Raw genomic sequence first — 12,900 nt, 5'->3', positions numbered from 1 at the left:
GATGTGTAAGTACACAGCTTTATTTCAAACAGAAATGACACATGCCATGAAGCAGGCAAAGGTAGGTATAATGGAAGGTTATTTCTCATAGAAGTAATTACAGGCAACAGCCAATTATATATTACAATAATGCTGTAATTTGGGTATAAATTTAAAAGCCCCTATGGAATTGGCTGAACCTAATTATCAGATTATTACTTTCTTAGGGAGAAGTTGCCTTCAAATAATCCCATCTGGGTACACAATAAGTTTAACATAAGACTCAATAAGCCTTAACATATATGACAGAATGCATGAAATCTGGTGGGGGATTAGATGGGGGAGTGGGGATGGGGGAGGAGGTATAAAGATGATTAAGGTGTTTTGTATGAAATGCACAAAAATTCAACAAAATATATGCATTAAAAAAGAAAGCACTAGAATCAGACACTTTCAGAATGAGGCTATATGTGCTAAACACTGTTTCTGTAGATGTGAACCAGTGTGAAAAAAATAACTAAATAAATTCACCAGATACAGAAATAAAAGAAAAATAAATAGGGGGCTGGAGAGATGGCTCAGTGGTTAAGAGCATTGGCTGCTCTTGTAGAAGACCTGGGTTTGGTTCCCAGCACCCACATGGCAGCTAACCACATCTGTAACTTCAGTTCTGGGAGAATCCCATACCTTTTTCTGGCCTCTGTGGGCATTGCGTGCATGTGATGAATTTACATACATACAAGTGAAAGACTCATACACATAAACTTAATTAATTAATTGAAAGATAAATAATCCCTTACTAAGTGAACTTCACCTGGACAGCTCATGGTAACAGGTCTACCACGGAAGGGGAATGACATGAAGCGAGAATAAAGTCTGCTATTAACAGTGGTATTTCCTGACTGCTTGTTAATTCTGTTTGATAAAAATAAATTCTTATCATGCAAAATTCCTTAAAGATTGAGATTTATAAGATCAAATGTTACAGATTTTTAAATTATACTGCTTAAAATTCAGTGTTAAAATTAACACAGTTTTTAAAATGTATTTTTACTGAATTTTTGTGGCTCCCATACAGTACATTCCAATCACATTTGGACCTCCTCTATCTGGACCACCTACCCACAGGATTTTACACAATCTGTCCTATATGTCAAAGCCCATCAAGTCAAGTTTGTGTTCCAAGCTATCTCTCTGTGTGAGTTCATCCACTGGAGCCTGTTCATACTATCTAGTGTCACTCCCCTAAAGAAGATCAACTCGGGGCTGGAGAGATGGCTCAGTGGTTAAGAGCACTGACTGCTCTTGCAGAGGACCTGGGTTCAATTCCCAGCATCCACATGGCAGCTACGAACTGTCCTTGGCTCCAGTTCCAGGGGAATCTGAGGCCCTCTTCTGACCTCTGCAGCATTGCATGACATGGGTGCACTCACATACAGGCAGGCAATACACTCATATACATAAAATAAAAATTAAAAAAAAAAAAGATCAATTCTCTCTCACCCAGCTCAGTGATCAGCTGCCAATAGTTCCTAGGCTAATGTTGAGGGCTGCTGCCCATTTCCCCAGTTCTATGGTGGTTTTTATTAATTGAATTTGCATGGATCTTGTGCATGCTGTCACATTGCTGTAAGTTCATAGGAAGCCTGTAAAATTTTGTTTCCTTACAGTCCTGCACCACCCTTGGCTCTTACAGTCTTTCTGCCCCTTCTTCCACAATGGTCCCTTAACTCTGGGTGGATGAGGTTTAATATACGAGTCCTATCCAGGAATAGACACTCTGAATTCTCTTATTCTCTATGTGTGACAGTTGTAGAACTCTGTACTAGACTCCATCTGTTGCAAAAGAAGCTTCTTTTTGAGTGGTGACTGGTATACTTCCTGTAAATATAAGGATCCATATTTAGCATATAGTAGGAGATTATGTTTGTCTAGGGTTGTGACAGACAGAGGGTTTTCTTTAGGCTCTCTGACCTCCCCAGCCCTGTGTTATTGACTGTGTTTACAGTGCCACACATCAGTTCCCTCCTGTTGAGTGATTCCAAAGCAGGGGGATGGGCATGGCAGGATTTCAGCAACTTACCACAGGGGGCCAAGTCAGGCACTCTCAAGCAGTCTCAAAAGGATGGGGCCATGGCCCAAGGAGAAGGGATGGAAACTGAATGTCATGAGCTGCTGACTTTTCATAGGAAAAAGTCATTCAGTGAATTTTGGTGTAGGATTAGCCAGAATTTCTAACCATTTCTGAAACGGCCCTAGATATATTTCTATGATTTTGTACTACTTATTTCTAAGAAGTGGTGTTCTCAGAATTTACAATTATAAAATTGAAACATTGGTGAATAATTTCTATACCTATATACCCAGGCCTGTATAAAAATATATCAGGCCAAAAGAGGTGACCTTAAGAAACTTTATCTTAAGGAAATAATCACTTGTTTCTCAGTCACACGTGTGTGCCGTGCTTGGGTTGTTTCTATACTACTTTCTCACTAGACTGTTTCTGATTCTTTTCCTATTATGGCCACTTGAGCACCTGGTCCATACGTGACATCTGTATGAAGAAAGATGCTCATTACAAAATTATTCATAATAGTAAAAATGGGAAACAATAATACAAATGTCTAACACAGGTAAAGCAGGGTGAATCTACTTGATGGAAAATCATGCAGCCTTTCTGCAATAGCTGCAAAAGCTACCCTGAAAACTCAAAAATGCACATGTACTTTCTTAAAAATTTACCTCTCAAGGCTGGAGAGATGGCTCAGCGGTTAAGAGCACTGACTGCTCTTGCAGAGGACCCGGGTTCGATTCCCAGCACCCACATGGCGGCTACAAACCGTCTACGAACTCCAGTTCCAGGGGAATCCGAAGCCCTTTTCTGACCTCCGCGGCGTTGCATGACACGGGTGCAGTCACATATATGTAGGCAATACACTCACACACATAAAATTAAAAAAAAAAAAGAAAGAAAGATATTTAAAGCCGGGCGGGGTGACACACGCCTTTAATCCCAGCACTTGGGAAGCAGAGACAGGTGGATCTCTGTGAGTTCAAGGCCATCCTGGTCTACATAGTGAGTTCCAGGACAGCTGGGGCTACAGGGAGACCCTGTCTCAAAAAAAAAAAAAAAAAAAAAAAAAATTGAACTCTCTTTTGTCGTTTCTTAAGAAGTCAGTAAGGAATGTATTTCCTGTAGAAAAATGCAGAGAACAGAAAAACCTTTATAACTCCAGACACTGCAGTTATGACTCACAGGCTTTAAAATAACTGTGCTTGCTGCAGTCAGTGAAACAGATAATCATATATAAACTGAAGGGACTCCCAGGGCGATGAGGGAGGTAGATAAGAGGATGGCTGCCAGCAGCAGACACAGGTGGCCACTGCATGCCATCCACTCCAAGATCCTGCAGCATCAGTACCATCCTTATACATGAAGGTGCTTGGATGAGACTGACTCAGGTTCTCAGCACTTGTCTTGGCAATGTGTTATTAAAATTCTCATTCTTCCCTTGCTGCTTGGATTCATTTTGAACAGCCTCTGAGGGCTAACAGAAGGTTTCTGTGAATTTAGAAGAAAATGTCCAGCAGCCTCCTTCATGTGGTGAACATGTAGCAAATGCCCATATTACCCTTCTGTCAGATGTGGAGTGTTGACGTTTATAGTTTCTGAGGCTCACTCATGGCCCCGCCCACTGATGTCCCTGAAAGAACATGTAAATTCTCAGTGAAGCTAAAACCGGACTGCCACTAAGACAACTTGTCCTCTTACATTTTTTGAGGAGAATTTGTGTAATAGTGTCACTATTTTCCTCCTCTTACATAGATATGTGCTGCTTAGCTCTACTTTTTAAACTATCCAGACAAACAAAGGAATGGTTAACACAGGGGGCAGGGAGGGATTATCTCTTGGGGAAAAGGACATTGTGACAGTGGCAGTCTGTGATGGAAATGAGCAAGGCCACACTGCTAGCCTCTTTACGGTGAAGTTGAAGGCCTGTGGCAGTTCTTCCCAATGAAAGCAGAGATGCGCCGCTTTTGAGAAAGGTAGTGAGGAGCAGCTGTAAGTTCTCTGTGCTCTTATTTGTCCTATTTAAAGATAAGCAAAAGGCTCCAAGGTGGTGGAATTAGAAGATGGAAGTGAGCCAGAGTCCTGAATTACTATTAGAAGTGTGAAGGAGAGCATGTGTGGCCCATGATGTGAGGGAGATATATAGACAGTTCCATTTTCTGCGGTTTCAGTTACTACACAATGAAAATGTTAAATGAAGATTCCCTAAATAAATCATTCCTAAGTTTTTTTAAACTCATTTTTAATTGATTGATTTTTTGTGTGTATTTATTTCATACAGAACACCCCAAACAATCCTATTTATCTTTATACTCACATCCCATATTGGCACCATCCCATAGCCTTCCCCCGCCCCCACTGGAGCCCATATATTCTGTCATCCCTGCTACTGTCCACTGTGTTATCAGTGCCCTGAGCCATTACCCAATGCTAGTCCATCCACTGAGTCTAGTCAGCCTATCTAGAGTTTTATATTGTGCACTGCTCTGGATAGGCTGATGAAGTCCCATCCCCCTCCACATTGTACTGCAGTGCTAATGTTCAAGAAACCCTCTGTAACAGCCTGTTGTAATATCACAATGCCTATTGCCATTCATCTCATCATGTAGACATTGCCTACCAGCATCACAGGAAGGACAAGTACAGTACAGCAAAGTTCTCCGAGTGAGCACATCCACATAACTTCTACTGTAGCATTATTAAAATTGCTTTGTTTTATTGTTAGTTTGTACACGGATATAGCTTGATATTACCACGGTCCTCTTGTCATAACTGCCAGGATTGTTCTTGAAAGTCCTAGGTGGTTTATTCTGCAGTTTCCCAGCAAATCACAAGTAGATAAAAAACCACTGGAGTCCTGTGTGGGGCTTTATCATCAGACCTTGGCTCCAGGGATACACCTTTCTCTTTGATATTATATTAAGACAACCCAGGTACATTCCAGAGAGGATGAAGTCACTTTTGTCCTAATCCCCAAATATACCACCTTTCTGACCCAACTTTGGGGAACACAGCTAGCTGCCTTGTTGCCACCCAGGGCCACACTTCAGTCATTCCCTAGTGAGTTGTATTCTGTACAGTTCTAGATCTGTCTGTCCCTTCTGACTCACACGTGGGCTAGTCTTGGTACACTAGGATCCAGTTCTCAAGCAGTTTTTTATAACCGCTAGTTAAATTTATAAATTAAAACATCATATATGTTTATGAGAAAAACATTGTTTTATATATGGTTTGGTACTTTCTGCAGATTCAGACTTCCATTGGGGTTCTTAGAATGTGTCTCTCACACACAGAGGAGACTATTGTAAATGTTTGTATATGCTTCCAAATGTTTATTAGCATATATTAATTTTACAAAGCAATGGTCTCTGTGGCATTTTTGTACTGTATATGTGTTTCAAGTCAAGGAGATCTATTTATTTATTTTATGTGTGTGTTTTGCCTATATGTATGTAAATGCATTTCAAGTGTGCCATGCTCTTGGAGGTCAGAAGAGGGCATTGGATCAACTGGAAATGGAGCTATGGATGATTATTAGCTCTCATGTGGGTTCTGGGAACTGAACGCAAGAGCAGCCAGTACTCTTAACTGCTGAACCATCTTTCCAGCTGAGTCAAGGAGATTTGTATAATCAATCTGCTACAATATACCAATACAGGCCGCAGGGATCATCTGAGGTAACCATGTTGTTCTTTTTCTTAAACTGGGTATTGTGCACATGAGTGTTAATTTTATTATCCTTTAAATTTCTTAGATTGTATGTGCTTTCTGTTTGTACTGTACATTTCGCAATAAACAAAGTCAGTCTCTTATGTGCATGAAGCTCAGCCGTTCATTGATCTCTTTCATCTTGGTTCAGCCAAGAACATGAGCACACATTGGAACAGTTATTGAGAAGATATTTTACAATATAGCTCAAGAAATATTATTCTTTGAGCTAGTAATTCTCTTTCTGATAGTCAAGCCTAAGAAAATAATACTAAATATTGGGGAAAAGTTCATGCAGAAAGATGTTTATTTGCAACGATATCAATAGTAGTGAAAAGCAGAAAGAGAAAAGCAAGGTTCTTAGAACATATCCACTCAGTGGAACATCAGGCAGCTTTTTAAATGATGGTTGTAGAGATTCTGATGTAACCTCAAAAATGGGAATGATGAAAGGAAAGAGCAGGATACAGGGCTGTGCCTAAGATGTTCATAGCTCTGTAATAAAAGACGATGGAGCAAAAGCTCTCCACACTGCACGTCTGTTTATGCCAACTGTTCTTAGACACTACTTTGAAAAACAGCAGTTCTCTAGTTCTAATCCACTGTACATGGCTTATGGTTGTTTAACTGCTTTGTCTGAATTGATGAACTTCCTCTTTGTGTGAGGAGGAAGGCTTATAAGACCCAAAAACTAACAAGACTTCAAAACTCAGGAAACCTAGAAAGTTACAGGACTCACTAGGGTCCTCTCCAAGGCTTTGTTAAGCAGGAAACAGTTGGGGAGAAGAGATTTCCATGTAGCTGACTGCAAGTTGAATAAGGAGCTCCAGGGCCTTAGCTTTTATTAGTTGTCACCCATGCTGGGGTGGGCATTTCACTGATGCACCTAGCCAGGAGTCACCACGCTCCTATAAAGAACTCATGAAATTCCTCCATGTTCCTGTAAGTAACCCCAGGAAGCTCACTGAGCTAGAGGCTTGAGTGGAATCATTTCTTTGATGTGTTGATGTCCTGTCTGGCATGATAGATGTTTGTTACATCTACTTAAGTTTAGAAGGAATAATTTAAAATTGTACTTGAAGTTTGATTAAGATCTTTTCTTCTTCTACATTAGTTTTTAAAGCTTCAAAGACCAGATTTAATCAGATTCAATTCTGGAACCCTTGAACATATTTATGTACAAGGGTTGAGAAAGACTGAGAAGGAAGGACTGTGAAGGGAAGGGGGACAGGGTCCATTAGAGTCCAGTGGCAACCACTGTAATCAGTAGCAGCAGTTTCCAGCTGTCTGTCCAGTGAGGGGGGGAAATGACCTCTAAAGTCTCTCCCACTGTGCCTATGCCTTGTATTAAATCATTGAAAAGAAGTAAGTTCTATTGTTCTTAGGATTTTCTGCCCATCAAAAGGACAGAAGACAATGGGTGAAGAAGTTGGTTTGTAAGAAGGTAATTAGGCATATTTTGCTGAGAAAGACCAAAGCACCCTCCCCTACCACAAGATGAGGCTTCAAACTTGACTCTCTTCCGTGAAGCCATCATATTTTAGAGCAGAAAGATATCTTATCACTTCTCCAAGGTCTTTAATTGCCATACAGCTAATTCTCTTTGGAAACTGACAGGGTGATGGAATCACAGATCACAGACCTAGACAAGAAAGATAAAGAAGGACAGATATAAGAAAGATGTTAAAATATCCATAATGAACTCATGTGTCTTGAGGAAACTTCTAATCTAATGAGAATGGATTTTGTTGAGAAGATTGAACACGAACAATTAATTATTCATGGCAGAGACATCAAGATTTCATTTTGTTTAAAGGCCTCTAAGTGACTTAGAAAATTGGGTTAAGCTGGAGAAGAATTTCAAGAAAGAGACAAGGGAAAGCTTTTCATTATATTGACTTTTTCCAATATTTTCAAGATAGATATTATGAGTTGGTACATAAATTATACTCCCACTGAAACCTGCAGTGACTTGCTGGGCAACAGTCTCTGCAGGGGCAGATGGGGGCCTAGGATGGCCAGATGGAGACAGGTTGACAGAGATTTGTGAAAGGTTTAGACATTTATTCCAGAATTCTATAATAATTCAATTGAGTGTGGGAGCAGAGGAGTCTTCTTGAAATAACAATAGGATCTAAGCAACCTGTGGCATTTTTTGCTCAGTGACCTGTCTTTCCAGCGTCCCGTGGGAAGTGAACACCTGTTCTGCCCATTTATAGTAAGTATAAGACAGGGCACTACTTAGGTTTTATCAAACTTTTGTGTCCTCGATCCTACTACCTGCTTATCTTTAAAGGAAAACACAAGAAATTGTGGTCAGGTTGAGATTTTAATGTGAGATTGATTCAAAACAATGCAAGAACTACAGTGAATTTCTAGAAACGCATTGCACAAAGGATCAGTTTCTGTGGGTACTTAAGTGACGTATATTGAATTAATTCAAGGTTTTGGTCTACCCTTTTATCCTGAACCCCCTATGATGACAGTGCCTGGAACACAGTAGATGCTCAGGAAGTGTCAAGGTTGAAATAGGAAACAAGGCTTGTTTGCGAGGAGAACATCACCGCATCCAGGAATCATAGTGAGAAAGTTGTGGCAGAAGGAAACCTTCCCTGTTTGGGGACTAAATAATTCTAAATAAACCTTTGGGGCAATAAAATAGTGTGGTTGACATGCAAGGCCTGTGTAGGGGGAGGGGTAAAGAAAAAGGTTGGGATGAGGGATAGAGATGGCTAAAGGCTGAATTTTCAGCTGTGCCCAGGACCCAATCTTGGAGCTGGTGGCAGCATCCGCCACAGGGAGAGATCTTTGCCTCAAAGTTATAGGAGGACAGAAGGTACCACTAAACAGAAAGTGTAATGAAAAGTAAATTAATTGCCTTAGAAGGGGATCATGGCTGTGAAAACAGGGATGAGCCCAGGATGACTATATTTCCAAAAATCTGTAGCATTTAGCAGTAAGTGTCTCATGGAAAAGCAAGGTAGTTTCTTATCTTTATAAATTTCCAGGGCTGAAATTTTATAGCTGCTGCTCTACTGATGTTGATATCAAGTCAAATCACAGCTTTTATACAGTAGAAGCTCTAATTTCCAACAGTAGAGAGATGCTGTTGAAAGCCAGTGGTGCCTTTCTTTTGATGCCATGGCTATCTCTCTCTCTCTCTCTCTCTCTCTCTCTCTCTCTCTCTCTCTCCTTTCCTCCCTCCCTCCCTCTCTGTTCCTTTGTGACACTCAGAAAAGTAGGAGAGGGCATGATGTTTTCTTAGCTCAACATATACCACAGCCAAATTCCATGACACAGTTTACATACTTTACAAGATGTTTAGGTCTGGAGCACTGGTCTTCCTCTCTTGGAACTGAATACTTGGCTTTCAACACTGCTTCCTTCACGTGGGGTGAGGCAGGAAGACTTCTCTGGACTCAGCTCCAAGGCTCTGGCCCTGTGCAGAACGCAAGCTCTGGGCTAAGGCAGGGGCCAGGCAGGACTCCTTCCTTCTGTGAGCTTAACTTGAGGCCACCCAGAGAGAATTTGTTTTCAGGCCAGACAGACAGACTCATTCATGGGTGTAGGAAAGAAGACCTGTGTTTGTCATGGTCTTGGGGTGTTTCTACCCAGGCCTGGTTTCTTTCAGCTGGTTAGTCAGTTATGGCTTCTTGCCTTTTAAGTCCCAAGAATGCTAGGATTTTGGCAGTCAGCAATGGTTTACAGTAAAGATTTGGGTTCTTGAGGCTGGAGATGTAGCTCAGTTGGTACAGTGCTTGCCTAGTATGCACTAGCTTGTAGGAAGCTCTGGATTTGATACTCAGTACCATATAAACCAGGCAGTGGTGGTAAGTGCCTGTACTCCCAATACTAGGGAAGCAGGGAATCGAGGTTCCCCACCCCGCCCCCCGCCCCTGCTATATAGTGATTTTGAGGACAGTCTGTGAAATGTGAGACCTAGGGGGGAAGTGGGGTGGGAAGTAGGGAGAGGGAGAGGGAAAGAAGGGCTCCTGTTTTTTGTTCCTTCTCTGGAAAGCATAGATTTCTCAGAGGTACCTTTTTTCCTTGACCATATCCCATCGAGTCTCCCAAACTTCCTTTCCTGTTTTCAAATGGAGGCTCTGCTAGCCACACAGTAGCTGGGGACTAATTAATACTTAAGGGGTGCGTGGAGTTTTAGCAGTTTTCTAATGGAGTACTCAGAATATAACAGGAATGGATTACTCTGGAAGATTCAGGATGCAAGGAACATTCCAGCTCTTTTCTAAAGCCTTAGATGTGGGAAAATGCTGGCATCAATCCTGACGTTCTGAGCACACTGAAGTCAGTGTCCAAGCTTATCTTTATCTCTTATCCCTCCAGCACCTTCCTGATGGGTTATATTGGCCTTCACCTAAGGACATACTTGGGATCTTCCCTGAAGTCCACCTCTACCACCTTGTCTAGATCCTCGGTCTCCCTTCTCTGATTAGGAGATTCCTACCTGATTGTCCCAACTTGACCCCTTGTCATGAAATCAGCTGGTGGTCCATTTCCATTTAGTCTTGCCCCTCCTCCGCTCAGCACCCTAGACTTTCCTCTCTAACCACTCTGGTCCTTGTGCTCCTGTCTCTCGAGCGGGACCTATCCTGGTCTCCCCCAGGCTCTCCTCCACTTTTCTACTTCCTCCTGACCCCCATTGCCAGCACATAAAAGTACTCTCTCTACTCATGGATTATGTTTACTTCTTTCTTTGTTCACATTTATTGATTTAATGTGTGCATGTGTGTGTATGTGTGTGTGATGGTGTGTGCATGTGAGTATGTAGAAGTTGTGAGTGTCAGTTCTTTCCTTCCACCGTGTGGGCTCCTGGAATTGAACTCAGGTCATCAGGCTTAGCAGCAAGCACCCTTACCCACTGAGTCATCTCACCAGCCTTGTGTTTACTACTTAATCTATGGTTCTTCCTGTTAGTGTGCAGTGGGAATCTTTAGTCTGTTTATCATTGACATTTAGGAAAATGCCTTATATGTATTATATGTAGAAGATACTCAGTAAGTGTTTCTGAGGGTGGGAATGCTTTTTTTTTTTTTTGTGACTCTACCAATTATCTTTGGATTAATCTAGACCTAGGATCTTGAGAGCTCAGGAAAATAGCAAGGAGAGGTATGGCACCATGAGGCTTTTCTGGGCACTGTCTCTACTGCTTGGAGTACAGCCTGGGTACCACACCTGTTTCTAGACACTTTACCTGAGAAAGCTTTCGGCAGTCAAATCACAGGACATTCCCTACCTACTGCTAACCGATTTGCCGTTCTCAAGGTCAGGAACTCAAGTTCCAACTTCCTTGGACTTCTGTGTGTCTGTGACCATCTGGAATCTGGCTGTCTATTATAAACTGTAATGTGAAGAAACCTGCTGGAGTCCAGCTCCAGCTGAGTCCGGGGCCTGAAGGGGTGAAGGTAACTACGGCGGTAGAAATGACTATACCAGAAACCACAATTGCAGTTCTAGTAGAGGCTGTTGACTGACTGTCTCGGGGGAGGTCAGCCGGAATATCTTTTACTTCTCTTCTTCTGAAAGTAGCCTTCTAAAACCTTTATTTATAATTAGAAAGCTTACAATAACAGCAAAGCATCAGACCATAAATCAAACCATGAGTTTGCACAGTGTTTCTCAGTGTACAATATTTTTCAATAATCACAGTAAAAGGTAAGTACAAAGTTCAATGATTAACCTTTCCTTAACATGGCCGAGCAATGTCTTCGTTGTTTTCTTTATAGCCTTGCAGTTTCTATTTTACCATAGAAGTGTAAGACAGCCTGTCCCCATTTGCCCTTTAATTCTTTGAATTTAATATTTACAGGTAGGTGTGTATATTTGAGAGAATTATTTTTCTCATGGGAATGGGAATAACCAACTCTTTTTATTTATTGTCTAACCAATATTCCAATTTATCTTTTTCCTCTCCCTTTTGCTGTTTCTTCCTGAACATTTTGTACTCTTTGAGTCATATGATTATTTTCTCTATTTCAATATCCTTTATTATTTTGTTGCCATTTATCTTTAAGGGCTTTTTGAATCGCTTTTAGTCTTTGTAAAAGAATAGGCAATTTTTCTTCAGAGGTCACGCACCACCAGCTTTTTACTGACTTACCTAATCTTTCTATCTAAGACGGAGTTTCCCTAAGCCAAATAGTTTTTCCTTATACCAAACTTTAGTCTCAAAAGTACCTCGTTTAGGGTTAAAGTTCGTAAACTCCTGTAAAAGGCAGCAGTGCAGCCAGAGTTTGTATGCTATATTTTCCTTTTGGGGTAAACCAAGCCTCATTATTAATCACAAATGCAGGTTCAAACAAGATCATAGTCATAGGAGGAAGTTGTCTATCTTATTACTTTCATTTTGTTTCAGTAACATAATAATTCTGCTAAAGGCAGAGAGTTCCCCGGTTTAGTTTCCCATTCCATCATCAGAGTTGATTATCAGAAGAGAAGGATATACAAATTACAAAAACCAGGAGTAACTGGGGAAGGGATATCCACCAAAAGAGCAGTGGTCATCGGCTTTCGGCTAGAACTTTGTCAAACAACACTGTTGCCAAGAACCACCTAACTCTTGGAGCCAGCAGAAACCCTTTCACTTTGGGGAAAAGTACTGCCCCTAGCTCCCCCTCAATCAATCTGACCACATACACACCTGCAGCCCCAGAGCTGTGGAGGACAGATATGGGAAAATGGCTGCAGCTTGCTGGCTGCCAGCCTAGTTCTAGGCTCACTGGGAGATCCTGTCTTAAGGAAATAAGGTGGAGAGTGACAGGACACCCAGTGTTCTCTTCTGACCTTGGCATACATATGTGTGTACACACACACTATGCATACACTACACACATATCATACAGACACAGAGAACAAATTATGGGTATATATTGGAGCTATTTGTGGCTTAATTTAAAAAGCAAGGTATGAACTTAGAGCACAGGTAGTCTGAACTCAGCTTTAGTTTTTTTCCTTCTTTATTAATTTAAACCTAGAAAGTGCTTTTGTCAGAAAGCTGAATGAAGTTCTTTCCTCTGAACCACACAGAAGTACACTAGAGATTTCCATGCATCACTTTGCCAATAAGGAAATAACATGATGACATCCAGATGGAAGGGAATCAAGAAAGTGGGAAGTGCAAAGGT

The sequence above is a fragment of the Nannospalax galili genome, unplaced genomic scaffold (genome assembly GCF_000622305.1).
Source record: "Nannospalax galili isolate Female #2095 unplaced genomic scaffold, S.galili_v1.0 scaffold1384, whole genome shotgun sequence".
Classification (NCBI taxonomy): Eukaryota; Metazoa; Chordata; class Mammalia; order Rodentia; family Spalacidae; genus Nannospalax; species Nannospalax galili.
The sequence above is the reverse complement of the archived record's forward strand: the minus strand, read 5'-3'. Positions refer to the sequence as shown.